Source organism: Mesoplodon densirostris, chromosome 9, assembly GCF_025265405.1.
Source record: "Mesoplodon densirostris isolate mMesDen1 chromosome 9, mMesDen1 primary haplotype, whole genome shotgun sequence".
Taxonomy (NCBI): Eukaryota; Metazoa; Chordata; class Mammalia; order Artiodactyla; family Ziphiidae; genus Mesoplodon; species Mesoplodon densirostris.
This window is the reverse complement of record NC_082669.1, coordinates 92374810-92401910: the sequence shown is the minus strand read 5'-3', so window position 1 is coordinate 92401910 and position 27101 is coordinate 92374810. Positions and strand designations below refer to the sequence as shown.

General features: G+C 42.8%; 2 long non-coding RNA genes across 2 annotated transcripts in view; both read left to right on the top strand.

Annotated features, from left to right (window-relative positions):
• The first annotated feature begins 3429 nt into the window (after positions 1-3429).
• Positions 3430-5060, top strand: LOC132496458 (uncharacterized). The gene is made up of 2 exons (XR_009533411.1): positions 3430-3819; positions 4701-5060. It is a non-coding gene; the product is annotated as an uncharacterized LOC132496458 (long non-coding RNA).
• A 201-nt stretch (positions 5061-5261) lies between these two features.
• Positions 5262-27101, top strand: part of LOC132496325 (uncharacterized) — a 111874-nt gene continuing 90034 nt past the window's right edge. Inside the window, exon 1 of the long non-coding RNA XR_009533394.1 lies at positions 5262-5788. This is a non-coding gene — a long non-coding RNA (uncharacterized LOC132496325). The remainder of the gene's footprint in view (positions 5789-27101) is intronic.

Here is a 27101-nt window from a genome sequence, read left to right as displayed (position 1 = left end):
TTGCCTTAGTTTAGACGTCCATCATTTCTTTCCCCGTGATGCTGAAACAGCCTCCTAACTAGTATCCCTGATTACAGTGTTACTCACACTAATAAATTCTCCAAACTGGAGTGACCTTTATAAAATGGACATTTGATTGCTTCACTATGCTCCTTAAAATTCATCAGTAGTTCTCCACTGGCCTTAGGATAAGTTGAAACTTCTTAGGAAGACATAAAAGACTTTTCATAATACAAGACCTTGCTGATCTTTCTGGGTTCCACCATGCATTCATACAAGACAGAATCTACTACTTGCTGGGCACTGTCCTTCACCTTCAACTCTATGGGTACACTGTTTTACCCCCAGGACTTTACACATAGTACTTTCTTCACCTGGACTACATTTCTCTTTAACTTTCTCACTTGTCTGGGTTATTCTACTTATGCTTCAGAACTCCTCTCTGAATTCATCTTCTATGGTTAGGGACCCTGACTATGCCCAGTCAAGGTTAAGTACCTTTCCAATGAGCTCCCCTGTTGCTAGCATCTCACTGTTGTGTGATCAACTATGTACTCATCTGTCTCCTCATTAAACTACAAGATCCTTCAGAGCAGACTGTCTTATTCATCTTTGTATTCCCAGTGCTTTGCTCCGTACCTGACACAAAGCAAGCACTCAATAATGAATAAATAAAGTGGAAGAGTTGGGTTTCAAAGTCAGATCTTCTCTCTTTGGCACAAATCTCACATTTCTTTATCCTACTTCTTAACATCTTGAATCTGAAAATTTCAAGAATCCATGCTACATTTTTGCCTATCACTAATTAAAATACAGGCAAATAGATTACTAACTCCATGAGGGTTCAGTTAACCCTGTATTTCTTGAATAGCCCTTATTCATCATTCCACCGTTTTGCTCATCAAAGTACTTTGGGTTAACTATATCTAAAATGACTGAAAGATCTTTCAATACACTTTTATATCCTTTCTACCTTTTATCCTGTTGCTTCCACAGCACCAAAAAGCAAGCAGAGAGTAAATACATTGGGAGTCGGGTCGATTTTATTTGTCTGGCAACTGACACTAAAAAGTGATGTGTCAACAGCAAACCATTTCCCATTATCATTTCCTCCAAGGTCTCTATGGGTATTAAAGTTTCAGTGTGAAAATTTAACATTGCAAAATTCAGCTAAAATTGAAATTTTTTTGTAGTGAGTTCAGTATAATCACAGAGTTTTGTAAGTGGAAGGAATCTTAGAGATCCTTTAGCCCAGCACTTTTGTTAAGCTTCCATGAGGTAACAGACACGAGAAGACCTGTAATAGCTCACCCAAGGTCATCTAGTCTATAGAATTTCCTAACTTTCAGTTGGCCGATCTTTCCTCAATGCCATAGATACCCTATTATTTTCCATCTAAACAAATTATCTACATTGGAACCTATCTATTTACATAGTGCTTATCTTTATGATATTGCCTTTGTGATATCCTTGTTATAAAGAGGAAGGAACTGAAAAATAAGCAAGGCTGTCTTATCCAGGAACATAAGAGAATTGGTAAAAGAGACAATTAGTACAAAGAAATGGCTCCTATTTGTAGTGTAGCCTTGTAATCACACTCTGTTCTCTGAGTGCCCCAATGCTAAACCAAGCTTATTTGTGCTTCTGGGGCCTGGATTCTATTCAGTTCTATGCCTTATTTAGTCTAAATGATTCCCTCAGCTTCAATGTGTATTTTTTGAGCTTTATTTTATAAATATCATACTTAAATCTCCTCTCAAATTGGGTTTGTTTTAGTTCTAATGCTGAGGAATCAAGATTCTGGGTAAGAGAAATAAAGATGATGGGTTTTTCTAGGCTTTACATTTCAAGAATTGTTTTCTCAAATGACAACTGGCAGTCTACTTTATTCCTCAAATGATGACGTTTTCCATGGGAATTAGAATTTAATTGGGATAATTTGTTTTCACGGAAAGCACAGATTTCTTTCCAAGAGGATCAGTTTGATAATGTTTTACCAGCTAAAGCTACGAGACCAAATATAAACCAGTTCTGAGAAACAGGAAGTGAACCTAACTGGTCTAGTCTGCGTGTCCCTGGCAGTGACGCACATACAGAAATCAAATTAGGAAAACAAGATAGGTGGGTGTGAGGCAATCGATAATAATCCAGGATGCTACAACACAAGCGAGAACGCCTTTAACCAAATGCCATTCATTTTAATAACACCCTGAGAAGTTTGATTTCCACATAACATGCTAGTGATTAGAGAGCAGGATGAGCTTGAGTTCCCTAGCAACAGCATGTGCTTTTGAGGCAGTCATTAGCCTTTCAGTTAATCCCGCCAACCCCTTACTGCTAATGTATGACTGACATTAAAGAGAGAGAAAAAAAAAAAAAAAGCTGTTGCAGAAAGTGCTTTGAAATTTCCAGAAGCAAAATGGAAAAGAATAATAATTTTTAAAAAAGTTGTCCTGAGAATTGCACTCAGGTAAAAGAAGTAATGTTCCTATATGCCCAGCCTGTCCCCTTGTTCACTGCTTTCAGTTCTAGGTCTCTGAATCCCCTCCCGGTAAAGGGCAGCAGAGGTGAAATTGTGCAAAGGTGAAATTGTTCAGAGTTTAAGGCAGTCCCCTTAACCAACATAAATCACAGTCTGAAAGTGGAGTGCATAGTGGGGTGGGCAGTTTGTGTAGGACCGAGTCTGACGGGGGTGGGGCTGGGTGGGGGGAGGGTACGTAAGGCACAGTTTTCTTTCTCCTTTAAGCAGAGTAAATTACCCTGGTTGAAGTGCTTGGGGAAGGAGGGTGGTGAAGGGAATGAAGCTATTTTTCCTATTGATTGTTTAATTGCACCAGAGGCTGTTTGTCCAAGGCCACTGGCCAAGAGCATTATGTTCGTGGCTAAAGGGAGGTTGGGCAGGTTTCCATAGCCTTTCCTAGTGTTAAACAAGACAACCCATAACGCTCAGCCAGGCTATAGGAATATGGTGTATGTTGACTTTTGCTAGTCAGCTGTACCCTAAAGCGCCACGGCTGATGGGATGATGGTTCTCTAACTCTGAATCATTGCCTCTAGCTCGGTCCTTGGTTCAGGATGCACAACTCCTCTGTGTAGCCTGGGTCAACTGCGGGGCGTTATTCGAACGGTAACTATTGCCGCGGGTCATCCTTATCGTGGCCTGGGTCCCTTTCAGCTGGACACTGGACTCCTTCAGTTTGGCCGGGGTGATTCCTAGTTCTCCCCGCCTCCCCACCTAACCCCCCTGCGCACTCCCTTCCCAAGGCGACCACCTGCACCGCCCCACTTACCATCTGCCCCGCGGGGAGGGCTCCCCGGGGTAGCGGAACCCTCCCTGCTCCCGGGCGGCTCTGGGGGAACTCGGTGTTTGCCTCCAGCCCTTCGCTGCTGGAGAGATCAGGTTCCTCCCCTCCTCCCCCTCCAGCTCCGGCCGCCGCCGCCGCCTCCTTCTTGCATGACACAGCAGAACCGCAGCTGCCGCAGCAAGTCCCAACCATCCGCCCAGGAAGCGCCGCAACCCGGACTCGGGAGGGGCGGAGAGGGAACCAGGCTGGGGCCACCGCCGAGGGGGATTCTTGCCCCCACTTTGCGCCACACACTCTTTTCCCAGCTCAGGGGCAAGGGAACAAAATCAGGCTAAAACCGACCAGGCCAAGCCCTTGAGGGAAGCTGGGGTTCGGCGTTCTCAGGGATGGGACCAGAGAGAAGGGTGTGAAGGAGACCCCAGTTGAGGCAGGATACTGCAGGTAAAGAAGGGGAAGAAGAGGCCGAGAAGTCGAGGGCCAGACTGTGAAGGAGAATAAAGGAGGTCAAAGAGAGGTAAGGAGGTAGAGTTGCTGAGAAGGGAGAGCGAGCAGGGAAGGGGAGGAGGGGACCTGCTGGGGAAGGACTGGGAGGGAATATATGGGGAGGCTTGAGCTAAGTATCCAGGCAGCACTGGGCTGAATTGGGAGGCAAAGGCAGAAAAGCGGAAAGGGATAGAAGAATTAGGCGTTAGATAGGAAGGTAAATATTGGGGGACATATTAAGGAATCAGAAAGGATGTAGTGGAGATCATGCATCATGGCTGATGAGGGAAACTGATGAGCTGGAAAGAGATACAGTCAAGGCAAAGCCAAAAAGAAAGGATGATCTTCCGTTCCATTCTTCAGTTTCCTATAAAGTTTTTCATAATTCTGCCAAACCAACAGGGAGTTTTCCTTATAAATGGAAAAGCATGAACTAAAACATAGAAAAAGCCATTTAGCTTAGATTTACAGGATAAAATCTCATGGTCCACCCAATTTTGAAGGCAGAGATTTAGGATTGGGGGTTGTGATTCAATAACATTGAAGGCACTCAAAGCTGATATTACAGTTTCCACATCACTGGACTTAAGTCTTTCAAAGTTTTTGTTAAATGCTTCAGTTAAATGCTAGAAATGATGACAAAATCATTGGTTCAAAATGTCATAAAAAGGCATACATTTTCCTTTTTCTCTATACACACATATACAATGTATATGTAAATCTATATATAATTTCTAGTGTCTTGCATGTCCGCAATGATTAAGGGGAAAATGTGTTTTTCTGATTATTTGATTTCCCACCAAACACACACTACGCATTTTACAGCAGATCAGCTGCTTCTCACCATTTGAAAGAATGTGGTCAGAAAAGTAATGCAAAAACTGTCACTGTGGTTTTGTCTGTACCTTCCAGGTCATATCGTCGTACCTCACTTCCTGACACAAACAAGTTTTTACTGTTGTCAGCAACAAAGCCCTAATATAGCTGCGGAAGAGAAAAACTGCATTGCATTTGCCTCCTGCAAGCATCATCAACACAGTTACCGGAGGAATGTAATTCCAGAAAAGCTTTAAAGCTGGTGTGATGGTAATTATGTATCAAATGCCTGATTCTATTTCTGTTATTATTTTGTCATTTCTGATCTACTCAAGAGCAGGCTGAACTCGCAGAGGGACAAATCCAGTTTTTCTTTTTCCCTTGGTAAAATTTAATCGGACCTGATACAAAACTCATTGCTCTTGGGGAAAATAAAGTAGGAGCCACGAAATGTAATTTTAACAGAGCGTGGGTTTTGTGACTGTAGGAAAGGATTTAAGGACGCTCCTTCTGTTCGGTTTCCTATGTAATGAGCAAAGGCTACACGCACGCACAGACGCCACAGCTCCCGGATGCTGTGGCTCACTCATCTGGGCTTCTGCAGCGCCAGAAGCCCCTCCGGGATGCTGCGAGGGGCGCTCGGTGGGTGGTGGTACAAACGCTGCGGCCGCTGCCGCCAGTCCTGCCGCTGCTGTTGTTGCTGCTGCAGTCACGTGGGAGGCCCTTTAAGTTTCCATAGAGAGGCCTCTCCGGTGTCACATGATGGACATGATATAATGAAACAACATTGTGGAGAGGAAAGCATTAGGGGAGCCCACGGCTACAAAAACAAGTGAGTGAGAAGAGGTGGGAGGAAGAGAAACTACGCCACCTCCCCTGCAGCCGAGCTGCACGCAGCAGCAGCCCGCGGGAAGTGGGCGACGCCGGGGGGGAAGGGAGACCCGGTCCCCAGCCCCGGCCCGGCGACCCCGCTGCCCACCGCCAAGAGAACAACTTTTAGCCGGCAGCCTCGGCCGGCACTGCACCTGTCTCCGGAGGCTCCATCGCTCCTCGTGATGATCAAAGGGGCATTCTAGAAGAATATGTTCTACAAATATACATGCGCATCATTTTCCCCCTTGCGTCTCGCTCCGGAGGAAGGAAAGAGAAAGGGATTTAAGCAGCAACGTGTGTTCAGCCCCAAGGTAAGTTCTGGAGGGTGGGGAAAGCCGGCCCAGCAGGACTTTGGTATGGGAATTTTGTTCTCCGTTTGGACCTCTCGAGGTGAACGAGGCATCCTCTCGCTGCTGGCGAGGCGGAGGGTTCGATGGTCCAGCAGAAACATTTCCACTGTGGACTCTGTTATTTCCTCTTTCGCACGCCCGGCGGTCCCACCCTGGGACTCCCCGGGGTCCCTCGCCTCTCCCCGGAAGGGGCCGCAGGTCCCGGCCGGGATGTTGGCGAGCCGCGCGAGGGAAGGTAGGGGTTGTGGCGTTATCCGGGAATGCCGAGGCGATTTCGCCATGTTTGTGTTGCTAAGAGCACTTTTTTCCCCTTTGAGGTGGCTTGATGCCACATGGCTCCTCCGGAGCTGCTGCCGGTTTGAGAGAGAGAGTGTGTGTGTGTGTGTGTGTGTTTTCAATGTCCGCATTCCAGCTAATGTTGCGCAGATAAAATTCAAACTTGAGGTAAACAGAAGAGGAGGAGGAGGAGGGGAGGGAGGGGGGAGACTGTTTCCATTTCGAGATCCCACCTCTTCACTCCGCGGAGACTAACATCCCGAACCCGCTCCTTTCTCCCACCTACCCTACCTTTGCTGTCGACCAGAAATAAGGCGGCTGCGGGGGGCGGGGTGGGGGGGAGTGCTCGTAGAGGACGCGGTGTCTGGGTTCTAAAGGCAAAAACAGCCCCTGGCACCCAGGCCTTTGGCCACCTCCCTCGTTCCGCCGAGAGGGACGGAGGATGCGGTGCTGTGCTCTGGAGCTGGGGGACCGGAGGACCGCTCTCCCGGGCGGGGCCGGGGTGCCTGATTCTCCTCTCACTCCCTCTTACTTTAGGGAACCGGACGGCGTCGCTTCCAACACCCCCCGCCCCCCCCCGGCGCAGGTTCCAGAAGGCGGGCTGGGTGGGTCTCCAGGTTTCCAGAGAGCGAGTGGCGTAGCAGGTGTGTGGTGGGCATTTGTATTCTACAAGTCTTGCATTTGGTGGGACGACGTGGGGAGTCTTAAAGCGAGTGGATGGGCAGAGCTGCGTCTTTTTTTTTTTTCCGACTAGAGAGAAAAATCAAGACCACCCCCCACCCCATGTTAAATATCTGATTCAGCTCGAAGCTAGGCTGAAGGGTGAGTGGAGATGTGTAAGGGTGAGGGGTGAGCTTCGTCATGTGGAAAACTAGGCTTCTGACAGCTTGTGGCTACTACCCCCGCCCCCGGGGCGGAAGATGTGGGTTGGGGGTGTCCGAGAGGGGTGACGTCCCTCGGGGTGGGAGCAGCTCAGGGTCCCGAAGTACGCCAGGTTCCGCAGCCCAGTCGTGGGGGAGTGCCGGGGCCGGGAGGAGGCGGCCACGTGAGGAGGGTCTGCGGAAGCGCCGGAGCTGAGAGATGGGGGTGAAGTGCGTAACAGAGTCGTGACCGGGGCTGACACGAAGCAGCCGTGGGCGGCGGGCCGAGGAGGAGCGGAGACTCGCGCGGGCGCGACCCCAGCGCCGTGGCGACGGTTTTATTCCGAGCCGCGGCCGGAGCCTCCCACGCAGGGCCGGCGTCCCGGCCGCGGGTGGGTGCGCACGCCAGGGCCTTTTCCCGGGAGACCGTTTCCGGGCGGGGTCCCGGGCCCGGAGCGACGGCTGTAAACAGGGTGGCGCCCTCTGCCCTCCCGCCCCCGGCCGGCCGGGGCGCGCGGCCGGCGGCGCCGAGGGCGGCGGAGGCGCGGTCGCGGCGCCGGGCAGTGGCGGCGGGGGCGCGCCCGCTCCCCGCGCGCCCCCGCTGCCCGGCCGGCCAGCCCTCTCTGTTTTTGTTTTGATGGAGCCCGCGTGCAGCTGGCGCGTGTCGAGTCACGTGCCGTGGGCGGGAGGGGGCTGGGGCGCGGGAGGCGAGGGCGTGGTGACGCACGCGTCTGGAGGGCCGGCAGCCCGCGGGGGGCTGTCGCCAAAGGGGCGAGGGGGCGTGTGCCCCAGACAGATCCGGACCGCGCCGGGCGTCAAGGCCGCATCTGGTGGAGTTTGTGGGAGTTGATCCTCGGTGAGCAGTATGCGGACGTGGGTGTAAATCCCACCACCCTGTGAGTTCGTTGTCACAGCATCTAGGCGATCTTGGTCCGTTCGGGCTGGGGGGCCGGCCTGCGCTGATTCAGTTAGAAATCGAACAGTGTGTCGGTGTGTGTATCGGTGGGCATATAGAGACCTATATGTGGTTCTCAATCCAGGCTGCACGTTATAAGCGACTGGAGCGCTTTAGAAAGAACTCCGATTCCCGGCCCAATCGAAACCAAATCCAAATAGGTCCTAAACATAATGTATTGAAAAAAAATCTCCCTAAGTATTTTTGATGCACGGTGAGGGATGAGAACTTATAGAGGTAACTAGCTTGCTGGATGGAATAGATAGCTGTGAAACCATCCGTCTTTAGGGATGAAATAGCTAACACGTATTTACCTGTCACTAGATAGGGCTAAATCTGTGCCTATGTGTGGGGACATACTTGATGAAACATTGTAACCTCTGTTTTACAGTTGGCGAGATGGAAGCTCAGGAGGTTAAGTAAGAGTTGGTCAGTGACGACCCATAACTAACTAGTACCCAGGGAGGCTGACTCCAGAACCCATTCTTTCAATCATTACATATGCTGCCCTGGAAATCTCCCTTTACCTAAGGGCCAGGTGTTCGTGCGAATAGGAGTACTTTGTGTTTGCCTAAGGACCAGCCAGTTTATCTACGTATATTTATATATGTATTTTTATCTGAAAAGTCTTGCTTGTACCAAAGGGAGGAGAATCGCTTGGTAAATTCGTTAAGGCCTCTAGGCTGCTAACATTTCCTAGAAGTTTATTGTGAAGAGAGGAGAGAGGATCCCAGTAATTTGAAGAGAACTGATTCCGTGGAAGTTTTTGGTTTTGTTTTGAGACTTGAACATACGTGTAAAGTGAAGGGGAGTGTCCAGAAGATGCAGATAATTTCCAAGGATTTACATGAGCAGCCACAGAAATCCTTTAGGTTGCTGGACATGATATAATTTTGTTGGTCATAGGCTGGTTGTAGCAGAAAGTTCAAGGCAGTATACAGAGTAGCAGAAGTTTTGCTATGAAAATTTGGGAGGAAAAAGCAACTACTCTGGTCTGGAGTACAAAAGTGTTGCTTCTGTGTCCTACTTCTTTTATTTATTTCATTTGCTTCTCTGTCAGATAAACTCTTATTTGGAATATTTAGATGCGGGGGTAATCCACCTGTTTTGAAAATGTGTTCATTGATATATACTCTAAGGATGTTCCAAATAAAACAGGCAACAGAGGTTTTCCCCTGAAAACAAAGAGTTCCAATTACAATGTTTTTGTGACCAGTACGTATTATTAAATGGTACTGTGTAACAAAGAGACATCTCTTTATTCCTACTAATGATTACTGTCTAATATTGTTAGCTGTATGACAGACATAGGCAAATTACCTATCAAGTTTTTGAGATTGGTTTTCACATTACTTGCAGTTTTGGTGAGAAAAGCTTATAGACCCACCAGGGCAAGCTTGACATAACTGCGAGTGGTCACGTTCTGGCATGGAAATAGATCTCTAACCCCATCTCCCTCCCTCCGTTGTCATCTCCATCCCTGTTGACCTCCAAAGATATTTTAATCCAGCATTGCCAAACCATTTGTGGTTCCTTTGCACAGCTTTGTCTTCTGCTCCTAGGGTGCCTCCTTTAGAAAATTTCCCCTGATTTCTCCTCGGAAGACATTTAAAAATATCCTCCTGTGTCACCTTTATGCCTTGCACGTACTTGTCTCAGTGCACTTTTCACAACATATATTGTATTTATTTATACGTTGGACACCTCTACTAAATTGACTTCATAAAAGGTTGAAATGGTGATTGTTTATTCGTGTATCACTGGCACACAGTAGGCACTCAAGTTTGTTGCGTCAGTCTAAATTGAATTTGAGTTGCATTATTTGGGTTGATCGCCCATCTTCATTCTTAACTGTCCTCACGTCTGCTAGCTACTAGGCTAAAAGCACACGTCCTTGCACAGAATTCAGAGTACCATCAACACATTCTAGTAAAAGGAATAGGAAGGAAGGGGCTAAATGTAATCAGCTTTTCACTTGTTTCCCAATTTTATTCTCAATTCGCCAATTGTTTACTCATGTACACTGGGAGAGATGTTCAACATTATCATTTTTCAACTTATTTAGGAAGAAAGAAGTGGCACTGTATTACCGATGAACATGCTTTTTATGTGTAGTAGCAGAATACGGATGCATCATCACATTTCATTACACTGCAATTTTCAGATTTAGTATTGCAGAGGTATTTGTAGAGCAGCACTGTCCCACAGAGCTTCTGGAATGATAGAAAGGACTTACAGTGATATATTTATAATGACTTATAAGTGGTAGCCACTAAGCATTTGAGGCTAGTGAGCCACTTTAAATGTGGCTAGTGTGCCATAGGGACTGAACTTCTCATTGATTTAAATGCAAATAGCCACAAGTGGCTGGTGGCTACTGCATTGGACAGCACAGTTACAGAGGATTTGCTTAGCTTTAAGTCTAGTGTTTGATAGGTAAACATTAGCTTACAGTGTTCTGCCTTTAAAAGAAAAATTTTAATTCATTTTATAGGGCATAGCAACATGCTTCCCGTTCATAGGTTATAAGGTGTTTCCAGGGTGATATTTTTGACCTTTGTAAGGCCTTCATATTGTAGAGCATCTGTGGGCTTTTCATGTAGTTCATGTGGTCTCCCATTTTTAGGAGCAGAGTGGAGTGATTATGAGTCATTATGATTTTGAGTAATTATTTAAAAAATCAAATGGAATTGAGCCCTTGGTGTATAAACGGATTGGAAGTCCTGTGAGCTTAATCAACACTTTCCTAAAAAAAAAAACCTAACACTTCCCTAAGATGTTTTTTGAAGAGCAGGCGGTACGTTTGTCTTGCTGGCCATTATATTCCCAATGTCCTTGTATAGTACCTGACACATAGCAAGTGCTCAGAAATATTTGTTCAATGAAGGAATGTTCAAATAATTTAACCCCTCTAATTTAGCCTCATAGGGTGTGTTGTGGAACTGAAGAGGAGGCCTAGAATCAATAACTACACTGTAATTTACAATTCTTCCGAGGAATGAATGCAGTCTCTCCAGGGGCACTCTCCTTAACTCAGTGACTTTGATTCCTCTTCTGTAAGTATATATATAGCAGGAATTGTTACCCCTAATTAATGACAGAAAAATAAAGTCACAAGAAGATTTGGTGCTCAGGTCACACAGAGGGGGTTGGAAGTGTAAATCAAATCGAAGTAGTTGTTTCTGTTGCTTTGTGCGCTTGTCCGTGATTCTTCCTCAAATAGTCATGCGCTGAGCCATGTTAGTTGGTTTGGGAAATCGAAGGTAATTATATATGTTAATAGAGTCTGAAAAGAGGACTGAAAATAGCTCTTGTATGGCATGACATTGAGAAAACAGCTTCTATATGAGAAACAGGAATGGAAACCTTTAAACCTCTAAATCTCAGTCTGTGGTAATCCTAACACCCAAGTGATAAACGTCTCAAAGAGGATATTTTAAAATGTAAATAGAAACAGATGTTTAGTTGTTCAGATAACCACTACCAGACTTTGAAATATTTATATAAAAAGGTATGAGATACATCAAACATCTGTTTAGAGCGAGAGCCCTAAGCGGAAAATTGTAGATTTCATTTCACGTGGTAGATGCTATATTGGTGGGTTGATGACGCAGCCCCATATGTGGTCTGGTACTTGTAGAAGATGATACAGACTCGCCTCTCAGTGATGTGCGTCAGACTTACCTAGTTTATGGGGTTATGTGTGCCTGGATTATAACCCTGTCATCATTCCTAGGACAGAGGCTAGCTTCCTATCATTCTGCCACTATGTGTTGCTCATATGAAAACTAATTTTAAACTAGGGTAAGTAAAACATAATTGAAAATATAAATCTGTTGTCTAAAAAAATCATATGATACATCCCAAGATAAAATGTAAAGTTTTTTGAGGGGGATCTTTTAGCAGTTTCTGGCCTCTTAGTCCTCTATGACTGCTTTCAAACGCCTTTGGTGTGTGAACCTCTTTGGTGGTGGCAGTGGGGAGCCCCCCGAACCAAAAACAAACTATCAACCATGTGTCCCATAAATTCCTGCTGTTGCCCTCAAAATGGAACCAAACACAACCATAACAAGACAAAACCCACCACTGCTGTCAGCAACAAAAGTTAGCCCACCCAACCAAACGAACAAATAAGAAAGCCTAAGAGATTTGAGTTGTTGCTTTTGTGGAGAGGCCAATAATGTGAAGCCTTTTTTTAGGTATTAAATGTGAATTACTTGTGACAAAAAAATCTATATCTGCCTGTCTAAGTATTTAGCAGTGATATAAGAATTCCTGCTTGTGGTAGATCAAGATGTAGTCAGCCTAGAAGATCCTGTGTGGCTACTTGGATTTAGGTGTATAGTTTAAGAATCGTTTTGAAGGTTTATTGAGAACTGTCTTTAGTGACCTCGGTCACTAACTTTGGTATAGAATTGAAGGAAGTTGCTGGCTTCATTTCTTTCTCATCAGTGGGGTGGTGGGATTGGGTCAGTGGTTCTCAAACTTCAGTGTGTGTAGAATCACTGAGGGCTTGTTAAAACCGAGATTGCTGGAACCCACCCCAGAGTTTCTGACTCAGTAAGTCTAGGGTGGGCCTAATGATCTGCGTTTCTTACAAGTTCCCAGGTGATGCTGATGTTGCTGGTCAGAGGACTACATTTTGAGAACCATAGGATTTGATCATCTCTTCTAAAGTTCTATGATTCTATGCCTGTTTTTTCTACCTTTTCAAGTTGTAGCACCTACCCTTGGACTTCTGCAAAATTATTTCATTTAAAGATTGCTATATGGCAAACTGAGGTTTAAAAGTTTAAAATGGATTAAATTAATTTTATTTTGAGAGTTTCTTCAGAATCCCATATATTTTGCAAAAACTCTGAGTCTGTTAAAACTCACATTGGTATTCTTACCCAATAGTGGAAGTCGCCAGTTAAAACATATTGAAATATTACTGGGGATTCCCTGGTGGCACAGTGGTTGAGAGTCTGCCTGCCGATGCAGGAGACACGGGTTCGTGCCCCGGTCCGGGAAGATCCCACATGCCGTGGAGCGGCTGGGCCAGTGAGCCATGGCCGCTGAGCCTGCACGTCCGGAGCCTGTGCTCTGCAACGGGAGAGGCCACAACAGTGAGAGGCCCGCGTACCACAAAAAAAAAAAAAACAAAAAAACATATTGAAATATTACTGATGTCATTAAATGACAAAACTGTTTGCTGCTCCCTAAACCTAAATGTTTAGGTATCAAATCTAACCAAGTGCCTCTTAATATACAGCTATGGAGCATGATATATCACATTAGATAATTGTGAACTTACTAAATAAATGGTTTTTATGAGATGCAGTTCTTTTCCTAGTTAAAGCTAGTCTGTGGGTCCGTAGTGGGTTCTGATAGCGTTCACCTGGGCATTGTCCTCTGAAGATAACTGCCTCGTAGAAGACTCCTGGTTGCAGGAATGAGATACGCATCAGGAGATGAAGGGTAAGCCAGGGCACGGCCCTTCCCTATTTTGAGGACTTTGGGGAAGAGTGGAGGCTTTGCAGTTTCTCAGTGAAGGGGCTCTGGGGCCGGAATCTGGTAGGAAGGCAGTGGAGATGCCAGGAGACGTCTTAAAGCAGCCCTTGCAGAGCAAGCACACTGTTCTCACCCAGAGTATATGTTTATTTTGCTAGGCTGGGGTCAGGGTGGAGGGGGAAGAAGGGGAGGATTGAGGGGGAGGACTTAGGGGAGGGGTTCATGGAGATGCCAAGGCATCCTAACAGGTGGTGCTCTGGAAGCATTCCAGATTAAACTAGACTCCCAGAGTCAGAATGATTCAAGGCTGAAGTGACTAGAAGTGAGGTTTGACAGTACATTTTAATATGAGTGAATTTATTGGAGAAGAAAGAAGAGTAAGATTTGGAGGAAAATATAATCTTATCTGAGAGCAAGGAAATAAAAAAGAAGAAATGGGTAAGGAGTAAGGAATGGGAGGATGACAATGAAAGGTTTTAAGTATTAAATGTTCTAAACCTTTTTGTGGGTATGTCAAGGCTAGGTAATAGCACAGGTTTCTTTTGTTAGAAAATAAATTAATGAGTTTTCATTTCCGGTGAATCCTTCAAATTATCACCAGATGCTATTACTTGACTTAAATCAAATGCCTTTCCAAAGTTATGCCCAGAATTCATGCAGTGCTTACATTTTTAGATTGCTTTATAGTCGTTAACTAGTTTAAATCAAATTCCTGGAAGGCACACGTGGTGCTTATTATGGATGTGTTTTATGGATTAGGAAACATCATTTGTGTAGCACAGGCCACAAAGCTGGGCTGAGGCCACGAAATCTCCCTGCTTTGCACATCTAGCAGTTTACTTTTTTCTTGAAATTCTTTATTTTCTGACTTCTTTTATAAAATGGTTGCATATTAAATCTTAGAGTTGATTTAGCATCCATATAATTGATTTTAAACTATATTTCATGGATGCAGCCTTAGATTTTGATCTACTGCTGATTTCTTTGAAAAGAACTGCATGTGATTTGCTATTTAGATCTGCAGTCATTTCTTGACTCGAATATCTGTGGTATAATCTTCGTAACTAAATCTGTGAAGCAGTTTTGGATTCTTTAGACTTGGCAGTTTGAGGCTGGGATTGGCGGTCTACATGACAGGAGTTCTGGGGAAGGCCCATGGGCCCATTTTCACTGAGCAGCCAGAGGGAGGGAGGTTCAGCTGTGTGACCCCACCCTCCATCTCTCTTCGTTGGTTCTCCACCCCCATCCCCACCCCCAGTACCTTTGAAAAACTTCCTGTGCTTTAGGGAGTTAAGACACAACACACTAGCACTTGGCAACATCTGTCTTTGTCTTCCCACATCTCCTGAGGTTCCTGTCTTCCAGCTTCTGACATTTCTGTTCCTCTGACAGCCAGGTGCCTGGCCTCTAGTTGACCAAAGCCACCCATGAATGTCCTTTATGGTCCTACCTCTACGTGCTTCTTCCTTTTCTTTCTAGATCTGTGCTGTGGCTGATCTTATTTAGTTTGGTGGAAAGAGGATTGAGGTTAGAATAGTGTTACTATCTCTAATAATAATGAGTGTGTACCTGCCTCTTTGGATGCTGTGCTAGGGGCTCTGTATTCTTTCCACTAGGGTCTAGTTCCCACTCGCTACAGAACTTGGGAGAGTGTCCAAGTCTGTGCCACAGGCTGCTTGTCCGTAAAATTAGGGCTTGGTGGAATGTGGAGTAAGGTGTTTCTGGCCCTAAAGTGCTGTGATTGAGTTTTTTTCCCATTGTGGTAGGATGGTAAACCCTCACAGGAGTACTTTAGCTTTTTGAAAGATCCATGTTAATCAAGACTGGCCTCAGTGTAGGGGCATTGCTCCTGAGTCCCAGGATCAGGAGATCAGGGACTCCTTGAAGTTAGGGATGGGTCTCGAGGGCACCCTTCTCCATTCTTGTACTATCTACATCAGAACACCTGGAAATTAATTGAACCTCAACACTCCAGTTTGGAAGGGTTGTTGACCCCCAATTTGGAATATTCTTCTGCTTCTTTTCATCTCCATGATAGAGGCACTGGGCGATATTTGGACCACTAGGGGAGTTTCTGGGAACCTGCTTAATACTTCTGTTAATTCTTGTACAACTCATTAAAAAAATGCTACCCAGGTCTTTCTCTTGCAAAATTGTACATGGTCTGTGACCTTGAGTGCTTGTTTCTTATTTGCAGGGGAATTTTTGTTAGTACTGAATCTTTTCATAATGTTCACAACCACACTTATCTCTTCATTGTCAAGGCCATTGACAACTGTTTTGCTTTCTGCTTTTATACTGATGTATCATGCACTCATGGCACATATTGTCCATTTTCTAAAAACCTACGATTGTCTTTTTTTGTTTCTCTGTGTTTCCAGAGAGATTAATCATTGTTAGCTATGCTAGGAACACTTACCTTGTTAGCTTTGTCCTTAGTGTCACTAACGTTTCTTCAGCTTTTTCTAATTTTTAGCTCTTCAAAATTGTGTAATACCTACTTTTCATAGGCTCTGCCCCAAAAGAATTTGTGAGGGCTCTTCAGTCTTTAGTGATTATTGCGTGAAAACGCAGGTACTTGATAGCAACAGATGAAAAGTATTTTTAAATAAAATGCCATTCATAGCCTTTCTTTGGATTTCATCTTTGAAATCTGTTGTCTATTTTATGCCTTTTAGTTGTTGAAGTTACTATGCAGGCTTCTCCTATTTTTATGGAAAAAGATACCAAAATCCTCCTTTGCTCCAACTTTTAAAGGGTTCAAAATTAAGATTCCTTCTGCTATTAATTTAATTCTTCTGAAAATGAACAGAGGAGTTTGTTCTTTGCCGTATGTATATCTTTGTTACTACCTAACTAGCAGTTTGGAACAAAGACTTCATTAGCTTTGTGAATCAATGATCTGTTTAGTCATTTCATGTCAGCTGCAGAGTATTTTGAAGATACATATTTTTCGTAATAGATCATTTGAGATCCTAAAAAACAAATATTTCCAACAACAGATTTGCTTTAAAAAGATTTTTAAAGTGATCATCTGTATAAGAAACCATGCCTTATTATAGCTGCGTTTGCCCGTGTGTGAGGGGCATGATGGTGGCCTGATATCCTAGGCTCCTTCTGTATCCGAGGTCCCAGCCCTTTGATTGAGGAAGGGGCCCGTGTGGTTGAGGGAGGGCTGCAGTGGCATCCAGAGGATATGACTGGAAATAGCCTCCTTCGGGCTGTATTTCGTTGTTGTCTCTGGACAGCACCAGTTGGAAGCACTGAATTGCATTTGTATAGATATACATAGTACTTGGTAAAACATCTTTCTGGATCATTGTGCTCTTTCAGAGTTGAGATACAAGCTCTGGAAAAATGACTCATCGGGAACATGTCAGGTCCTGGACATGCCTGGTAAACAGTGTAGTATATTGTGGATCATGGCTTCTTCTGTGTTACTGTTCATGCATTGGAATCCTCCTAATCGTCGACGTGGAGACTAGGAGTAGGCACAAGTAAACGTCTTCTCTGGGCAAACTTTCTGTCCAGAACTGAACGAAAGGAAATGAACGAACAAGAACACTTAAAGGTGTCTGCAGTCTGTCTGAAGGCTTGTGGATGCTGGCACCCCGTGTCCTTGGGGGTGCTGACAAGCCATTTGGGCCATTCCTCTCCTTGTTTATCCCCTTTCTTTCTGTCTTACCATGTTCTTTACTCTCTTGATTTCCTTCCCCCCCCCCTTTTTTTTTTTTCCTTCTTGGGTTCTTCTTTGTTTCTTTTGTTCTTCTTGCTTTCCCTTTTGTCTTTCCCGTTCACCGTATGAATAGCCAATAACAGCTGACAGTTCCCACAGGCACTTTTTTAGCCTGACTAAACGGCAGCCCAGAGCCAAAGACAGGTTTTACTATGACAAGATGCTGGTGCAGACTCTTTCTAAAGATTTGAGTATGTTTATACAGCGGATGCCATGCTGAATGGAAAATATATGTGAAATGTATGACTTCCCAAACTCTTTAGGATATTTAAATAGGCATTCAAATAGGTTTTAGATTGAAGTTTAAATTTTGTGCTAAAGGACATCCTGCCAAAATTCAGGTGCTAGTAATCATATAGATAATGAATTTCAGGATTCTTTGTTTTTGAAATTTTTGGTAAACAAAGATGTGGTTTGGGTTACAATAATGTTTTTAAATTGCTTAAGCTGTAACTAAGTTTGGTATAAAAAATGTGACTGCATCAAATTTGTGTTAAATACACAACTATTACTTATGCCACTGTCAAGGATCAGGGTATATTCTAGCTCTGTGGGGGCTTCAGAGCTAATTTAATTTAGTCTTCTTATTCTGTAGATGAGACAGTTTACTTAATTTTACACACCTGGTTAGTGGCATCGCTGACCACAGTTAGGCCTTCCACTTCCCTATCCACTCTGCTTTTTTTGGACAGAAAGTTAAATTTATGAAATTAAGAGGTAAAATGGACAGAGAAGCCTGGGAAGAGTATATGAGTTCTAAACCTAGCTTGACTTTCATTTGCTGGTGATGGGATGTTGGACTGGGCGTTTAACCTCTCTGGATCTCATTTTTTTGGAGGATTGAACTTAAAGATCTCTTCCAGTTCTGTGACTTGTACTCAGGCGAGAAAAGCGAAATAGATTTAGAATCTTCCTATTTTACATTTGTAAAATTTCAATTTGTGCAATTTCAATTTGAGTCTTATTTTAAGAAGAAGCACTCCTATTTTTTAGTAGGTATCATTTGTATGTTTTCCTATTATCAACTTTTCCAAAGTGTATTGTTGTTAGACACAGGTTGTTGTCTTAGTCAACATGATAGCTGCCTCTGGCATCACCTTGATTAACTGAGGTAAATACACATTCAGAGGCTGGTCTCCCTTAGTTTCAAACTGGTGGGAGAGTACCATGCAGGAATATTCCATAGACAGATGACTGAGAGGTGCTTTTTTTTTTTTTTTCCAAATTGTTGACAGTTTATTACAGCGTTAGAGAGTAATGTCAAATAAATAAAATGTAAGAGAATTGGCTACTCTAACTTCTAGAGTTGCTTTATTTGGGATTGTGGAACAGGTTTTTCCATTCTCAGTAGGATAATCTGTCGTGTCAGGGTGCAGACAGTTGTGGCAATCTGAAAGGACAGGAAAGATGAGATGAGTTTTCATAACATATTGGAGAAAAAAGCTGAGGAGACTGGAGAAGCTTTTCTAAGAAGACTGAGCTTTGAGACCTTTCCCTCATTGCTTAGCGGTGGTTCCCTTGACCTTCTTTGTTTGGAGAAACCTATTCTCTCAATAAACGCTTTTTGAGCTGGGTGCTGTGGGAATTACAAAAGGATTATTCATCCAGGGCTTCATGCTCTAGGTATTTACTCTCTTGCTGGGTTCCCAATGCTTAGGCCAAGATAAGATGCAGTAAATGTCTGAGTGCCCCAAAGAGTGGCTAGACAAGGAGAGAGAAGGGAGAAGGACTCAAGCAGTAGGGGAAGACCCCAAGGAGCTATGACATTTGAGCAATTTGAGTTAAGAATAGCTAAAGAACTTGTTTTAATTTTCTTTTGGAAGAGAGTACGAGGGATGAGATTGGGTTAGGTTAGGACATAGGCCTGGGAGTTGGGAAATGACAATTTTATGCTTTAAGGTAGCAAATGAGGGGACCCTATGGGACTACCAGAGCCTTTTTACTCCCTTTTTATTTTGAAGATGTCACACCTTTAGGAAAACAGTACTATGACCACCTATTTACTCTTCTTCTAGATTAATCAGTTGTTAACATTTTGTCACCCTTGCCTCATGTTCTGTGTATGTATGTTTTTGAATCAAATGTGGTATATACATTTGTATTATTTTGCTTAACCACTTGAATATAAGTTGCAGATACTATGACATTTCACCTCTAAATACCTGCTAAAGAGGACATTCTTCTGTATAACTACAATACAGTTATCACACCCAACAAGTTTTGCATTGATATAACAACATGGTCTAGTATATAGAAAATATTTACATTCGGGGGTGGAATGTGTATTCATTTATTTATTTAAAATCAGGTGGACTTGTCAGGCACAATGCATATTTAATGAATTTGTGGGACAAGAGAATAGGGCCACAGAAACTGGTTTCTACATATTTTAAAATTCCTGTATAGCCATTAAGATAGAAGGAGGAAGCTCATTGTATTCTGATATGATAGATCCTTGAAGATACAATCTTAGATAAGAACAAGGCATAGAAGAGCGTAAAGAAGAACTTATAAACAGCTGTGAATGGATAGATGGATGGATGGATAGGTAGATAGAAAGAACATCTCTGGAAGGATAAAAAATGAACTCTAACATTTCATGCCTTTAGGAGAAGGAAGTAGGTAGCTGGAGGACAGGGATACTTTTCCCTGAATACTCTTTTTCACCTTTTGAACTTTGAACATATTATTTATTCAAAAATAAATAGTGGGCCTCCCTGGTGGCGCAGTGGTTGAGAGTCCGCCTGCCGATGCAGGGGATACGGGTTCGTGCCCCGGTCTGGGAGGATCCCATATGCCGCGGAGCGGCTGGGCCCGTGAGCCATGGCCGCTGAGCCTGCGCGTCCGGAGCCTGTGCTCCGCAACGGGAGAGGCCACAACAGTGAGAGGCCCGCGTACCGCAAAAAAAAAAAATAAAAATAAAAATAAAAAAATAAATAGTAAGTAAGCATAGACTTACATTGGTACTGTTACTAACCTTGTAGGGTGTAGGACAATAGTTCTCCTTATGTCTTAAAGAAATTTGGAGAATGAGACCTGATGGAGGAAATTTTTTATCTTTTAATTTTTGAAGTTTGATGTTTGTGTCACTTAATGGAAAACGATGTTCCTGGTGTAAGAATATATTTTTTTCAGGAACTGCTGGGACTTGGTGGGGGGTCCGGTATCCAGAAAGTCTGGGAATTCTGTACAGGAAGCACAAAGGAAGATGTAGAAGGAGCTTGTTTATTACTCTTGAATAATTTTTTCTCGTCTAAGAATGGGAAACCAGAAGAGAATTTTATAGTTTGTTTCAGTAGAAAAGTACAGAAGATGGCAAAGGGGACGCAGAATTTACATTGCGTATATATTCATGCCACCTTTGATGATGAAAGAAGATAAGTACATTTAAAAAGCTGCTAAGAGAAAATGAACATTTAGGAATAAGGGCTGGCTATTTTCTTTATTTTTAAAAGAGATTCTTGGGTTTTACTGAAGATTATATGAAGATTAAAAGAAGGCCGTACTGGGCTTCCCTGGTGGCGCAGTGGTTGAGAGTCCGCCTGCCGATGCAGGGGACACGGGTTCGTGCCCCGATCCCGGAAGATCCCACATGCCGCGGAGCGGCTGGGCCCGCGAGCCATGGCCGCGGAGCCTGTGTGTCCGGAGCCTGTGCTCTGCAACGGGAGAGGCCACAGCAGTGAGAGGCCCGCGTACAGCAAAAAAAAAAAAAAAAAAAAAAAAAAAAAAAAAAAAAAGAAGGCCGTACTGAATAAGTACTAGAAATATGTTATTAGTAAATTATTTCCATTTGATAGTAATTTGATTATTTCGTGTGATCGTTTTGATGTAATTATATGGTGAATTTGTGTGATATTTATGCTTAAAAATTGCTCTTTTGAAGCGTTTTGAAATATGTTGCATGAAAGTTTAAATTTAATTTGAGTTAACTCAGCCACAATTTTTTTTTCTGTTTTTGAATGATTAACACAAAGGTATCGATTGGTACTCAGTGCTGTTTCTCTTGAAGGCCAGTGTTTATTAATCAGTGAGTGTTGAATTGCTCCCAGTGTCCATTAGGCATCCTGTGGTTAATGGAGACTGATGGTCCACCCTTGATAGATGCTTCTGGAAAGTTAACATGTCAACAGTGGTAGTTGCATTCCTGTCAGGGAGGGAAGCCGCTGACTGCTCAGGCAGGCCTTCAAGAGGAGTGAAACTGTGCATGTTTTGTTTGGGTGTCTAGGGTGTGACCTTGCAGGTGAAGAATTTTGATTTTTATCAATTCATTCAGCGCTGAGGACTGTGAGACTGAACGATGTGATAAGTAAGCTAAGCAAGCTTACAAGCTTACGGGAGATTGGATATCCCAGTGAGGTAACTTGGCAAGGGAGGTGTACTGTGGTCAGTTGTAGATGGGTCAAAAGGGTAAAATTTGGATCATAACTTTACTTGGGAAACATAGAAATACGATGGGGAAGAATGGGATCTTTTCAACTGATATTTTCATCAAGTCATGAGAATTTGATAGAGGACTTTTTTTCGCTCCAGGGGCTGTTCTACTTTAAAAACTGGGCCTTAAAGTCAGAGCATCTTTACTGTGTGGTGCTGGATAAAAATGAATTCTTCTCTGGTGTTCTTTGTAATTAGTTACCAAGAGCCCCATTACCCTGTGGCAGATATGTTACAATACAAAGGAGAAATAATAGTAATGATAATAACGAGGGCTTACCATGTGTTGGGCACTTTGCTAAAATGTGTTGTTGTTGTTTTTTCTGATTATTCCATTAATTGCACAACAGCCCTAGGAAATAGATAGTATCATCATTCCCACTTTATAGAAAATCAAAGCTTAGGAAGGCTCAGGGCTTGGAGCCCAAGTTCAGAGCCAGGTAGCCTGACTCTAGAGAAGCTTATGATCTTAGCCACATGTGATAGAATTTCTTTTGCACGTTTCAGCTTCTTTCCAGTTGTGTTTTCCTTAGGATGTAGCATGGCCATTTTGAGACTCCTTATCTCTCAAGTGAACACTTAGGAAATACAGTTATTGTTAAAATATTTAAGCAGTAACTGTTAGCGTAGTTTCTTTTTGAAGATTGCTGGTCTTTCTTTTATGGTAATTCTGAGTAGTAGTTTCATTTAGAGGATGAAGCATTAAAAATGAAGAAGGTTGGAAAAAACCCAAGGATAATGCAAAGAAAAACTATTTTTACTTAGATTCATTTACTGTTAACATTTCCCGCATTTACTTTATCATTTGTGTATATTTTCTTGCTGTGTATTTATGTATGTATATGTGTGTATATGTATATATTTTTTTCTGAATCATTTGAGAATGTTATACATATCATAGCCCTTTACCCATATTTTAGTGTGTATTTCCTAAGAACAGGAATTTTCACTTACACAACAGTAACTATTTTATAAATTTGTGTTAAAATATTTTCATCTGATCTGCTGTCCATATCACAGTTTTGTCAGTTGACCTAGTACTGTCCCTTATAACATTTTTTCCCCTGTGGTATAAGATCCAGTCTAGGGTTATATATTACATTTACTTGTCGTATCTGTTTACTGTCCTTTCTTCTAGAATATTTCTACAGTTTGTCTTTTATCAGATCGACATTTTTTGAAGAATATAGTGCCTTTTTTTGGGAAATAGTAGAAAATTCCTCCTTTTGTGTTTGTCTGAAGTTTCCTCATCGTTAGAGGCAGGTTATGCATTCTCAGCCAAATTTTCCTTTTCTTTCTCCTTCTTTATTAAGTTTATTCTTTTTCAAAATCAGGAAATTACCACTGATACAATAATATTATCTAAGTGTAGATCTTAGATTCCATCAGTTATTCCCCAAATGTCTTTATAGGAAGAAAATCCTGGGCCATACATTGCATCTGGTCACCTTTCATCTGGAACAGTTTCTCGGTCTTTCTTTGTGTTTCATGGCATTGACAGTTTGGAAGAGTGCTAGCCAATTATTATTAGCATATCCTTCAATTTTGGTTTGAAGTTTCAACATGTTTAGATTCAGGTTCTGCATTTCTGGCAGAAATGTTGCACAGGGGACGTTGTGTTCTTCTCAGTTCATCATATTCAGAGGCACACAATGTCTGTTTGTCCCACTTCTGGGCATGTTGACTTTGATCCTTCGGTTAAGGCCCAGCCTGCCAGGTTTGACCAGTGTTACTCTTTCCCCCTTTTCAGACGATAACTATCTTGTGGAGTGATGTTTTTCATTAATAACCTGTTACTCCTCAGATTTTTACTTGTAGGCTTTAGAATCCATGGATGATTCTTGCCTGACTCAATTAGCCTTATAATGGTTGCCCAATCGGATTTAACATTTCATCATTCTCTCTTCATTTATTCATTGGATTTCTTCCACAAAGAGTGTTCCCTTATCTCTCATTTATTTATTTTTTTAAAATATCAGTTTAGACTCATGAATTCTTCCTTTATCTTACGATCTTTACTTATTTTGAAGCTCAAATTGTCCCAGCTTTGGCCAGTGGGAGCCTCTTCAAGCTGGCTCCTGTGTCCTTTTGGCATACCCCCACCGTGCTTTGACACATCCTTACTTTCTGACACAGAATGATCCTCCTTGTCTATTTTCTCTGCCTCAGTCCCAGAAGCGGCCATTTCTCCAAGGAGCTCTGCATGAGAGTGCCTAGTTCTCCATATCCTGGCCAAGGGTGACTTTTCACACTGTTTAATTTTTGCCAGTCTGATAGGTCAGAAATAACATGTCAGTGTAGTTTTAATTTGTATTTCTTTTATAAGTGAAATTTAATATCTTTTTTTTTTTTTTTTTTTTTTTGTGTGTGTGGTACGCGGGCCTCTCACTGTTGTGGCCTCCCCCGTTGCGGAGCACAGGCTCCGGAAGCGCAGGCTCAGCGGCCATGGCTCACGGGCCCAGCCGCTCCGCGGCATGTGGGATCCTCCCAGACCGGGGCACGAACCCGTTTCCCCTGCATCGGCAGGCGGACTCTCAACCACTGCGCCACCAGGGAAGCCCCGAAATTTAATATCTTTTCATATGTTCATATACATGTGTGTATCTGTAATGTGTATACATGTATACGTGTCTGTATATGTATGTGTGTGTATATTCATGTCCTTTGCCTATTTTTCTGTCAAGTTACTAGTCTTTTATTTCCTCAATTTTAAGTGTTTTTTATTGTGGATATCTGTGATATGATGCAAATATTTTCTCCTATTATATCTATTGTCTTTGGTTAATAATTTTTTTGCCATGCAGAAAAATATTGTTAAACATTTTTATGTAATCAAATTATCAGTCTTTTATTCTTCCTGATTTTGAGTCATACTTAGCACGCCCTTCCTTATATCAAGGTTGGAGAAGAATTCACCATTTCCCCACCTCTGGTACTTGTATGACTTCATTGTTTTACACTTAGATCCCTCATTCATTTGGAGCCTATTCTTGTGTATGGTATGAAGAATGGATCTAATTTTATCTTTTTCCAAATGGCTAATCAACTGCTTTTTTTTTTTTTTTTTTTTGTGGTACGCGGGCCTCTCAACCGCTGTGGCCTCTCCCGTTGCGGAGCACAGGCTCCGGACGCGCAGGCTCAGCGGCCATGGCTCACGGGCCCAGCTGCTCCGCGGCATGTGGGATCCTCCCGGACCAGGGCACGAACCCATGTCCCCTGCATCAGCAGGTGGACTCCCAACCACTGCACCACCAGGGAAGCCCTAATCAACTGCTTTAACCATTTATTAAAAAGTCAGTTTTTGCCCCAGTGATTTTTAGACGCCCCCTTTATCAGACACAGTACTAAAGTTCTATCTGTACTTCAGTCTGTTTTTGAACTTTCCATGCTACTCCACTGATTTGTCTGTCTACTTGTGGGCTAGTGGCACACTTTTCATTGAGAGGCTTTTATAGTATAATTTAACGCCTAGTAGGACTAGTCCTCCCCTCTCCCGTTTGGTGTTTTCCTGGCTATTTTTGCACATATATTTTTAATATGCGGTTCAGTATCAATTATCCAGCTTCAGTAAAAAGAATTATTGGTATATTTATGGGGATCGCATTACAGTGATAAATTAAGTTACAACGAACTGACATTTTTATGATGTTGGCTTGTTCTCTTTCAAAATAAGAAATGTCTTCCTATTTGTTAAAGTCTTCATGTGTGTCTTTTTAAGGAATGTTTTAAAGTTTTCCTCAGATGGATATTATACATTTGTTGTCAAATTTATTCTTAAATGTTTTATTTTCATTGTGAAATTTGAAACTTGCTTTTTTTTCACTTCCTGTATCATGGCAATTTGAACAGGTCAGTACATGTAGACATATTTCATTTTTTGAAATGGATCTATGGTAGTCTATTGTACCCTAATTTAATTTTTTCTCTGTTGATGTATTTTATGTTGCTTCTGAGTTTTCCCTTTTATGAACAATGCTGTGGAAAATACCTTAGTACTTTTGTTTTTGCTTACTTGTATAATTATATCTGTAAAATAGATTCTTGGAAATGGAATTGCTTATCCATAAGCCATGTAGATTTTTTTGGTAATATATTCTACCAAATTATCGTCTCAAACTATTTTTGACACTTTTTAAAGTTTAAACTTTATTGTATATGTCCTGTCTTAAAAGACATTCAGAACTTTTTTTTTTGAAGGAAAGGTCATAAAAGTTAATTCTAAACAAAAAGTATATCTATGTATCCATTAATATGGGGAATATAAAGATAGCAAAGTCATGTTTTTTCCCTTAAATAACTTAAAGTTTTGGAAATCAGATATATGTTTATTTATATGCATTAGAAAATAGAAAAATTTCTTTGGTAGGTGGACTTTGAACTGAGCCTAAAAGGAAAGTGTTGAATTTAGATTAGTAGGCAGGGACTTCCCTGGTGGCGCAGTGGTTAAGAATCCGCCTGCCAGTGCAGGGGACACGGGTTTGAGCCCTGCTCCGGGAAGATCTCACATGCCGCAGAGCAGCTAAGCCTGTGCGCCACAACTACAGAGCCTGTGCTCTAGAGCCCACGAGCCACAGCTGCTGAAGCCCACACACCTAGAGCCCATGGTCCATAACAAGAGACGCCACTGCGATAAGAAGCCCGCGCACCGCAACGAAGAGTAGCCGCCTCTCGCCACAACTAGAGAAAGCCCGTGTGCAACAACAAAGACCCAACGCAGCCAAAAATAAATAAATAAATAAATTTATAGATTAGTAGGCAGAATCAAAGGAAGATGTTTCATGTGAGACTAGCATAGGCTAAAGAAGCAGAGTTTTACCATGTCATGTGAAGTCAGTGAAATAACTGGCCTTAGACTGAAGCAGGTGTTCGTATATAAAGATAAAGTCAGTTACTGGAAGACCTTGGGTGCCCAGAGAGTTTGGATTTGATCCACTCGGCAGCAGAAAGGCCTTCTGTATTAATAATCTATTGCCATGTAACAAATTACCCCCAAATTTAGTGGCTTAAAACACCAACAAGCATTTACGATCTCTTAACAATTTCTGTGGGTCAGGGATTTGGGAGCAGTGAGCTGTCTTGCGACATTCTATTCCTTAGAAGCAAGCCAGTAAGTTCAGCACACATTCAAGGGGAGGGGCATTAGCTTCCACCTTTTAAGGAGAGGTGTGTCAAAGAGTCTTGGAGCATTTTAAAACCACCACACCATCTGTCTTCTTCTGAAGAAGAATGGTGGTATGATTTTGAAAAAGAAGAATACCATGGTATCTAGCAGAAGATTAATCTGGTAGCAGTGGCAAAGATGAATTGAAGGAAGGGAGAAATAGGAGGTAGACCCGAGTGCAATAATCCAGCGGTAGAGTACTGATGGAGTTAGTTGGGGGAGATGAGAGAGGAGAAGGTAGGATGCACATGAGGGGTGCAGCAAAATGAGAGAGAGGAAGATGTGAGTAAAAAAAATGCCTGCAGGATGATCAGGCATGTAATAACTGGTAAGAGAAACCAATTTTGAGGAGATAAAGGTGC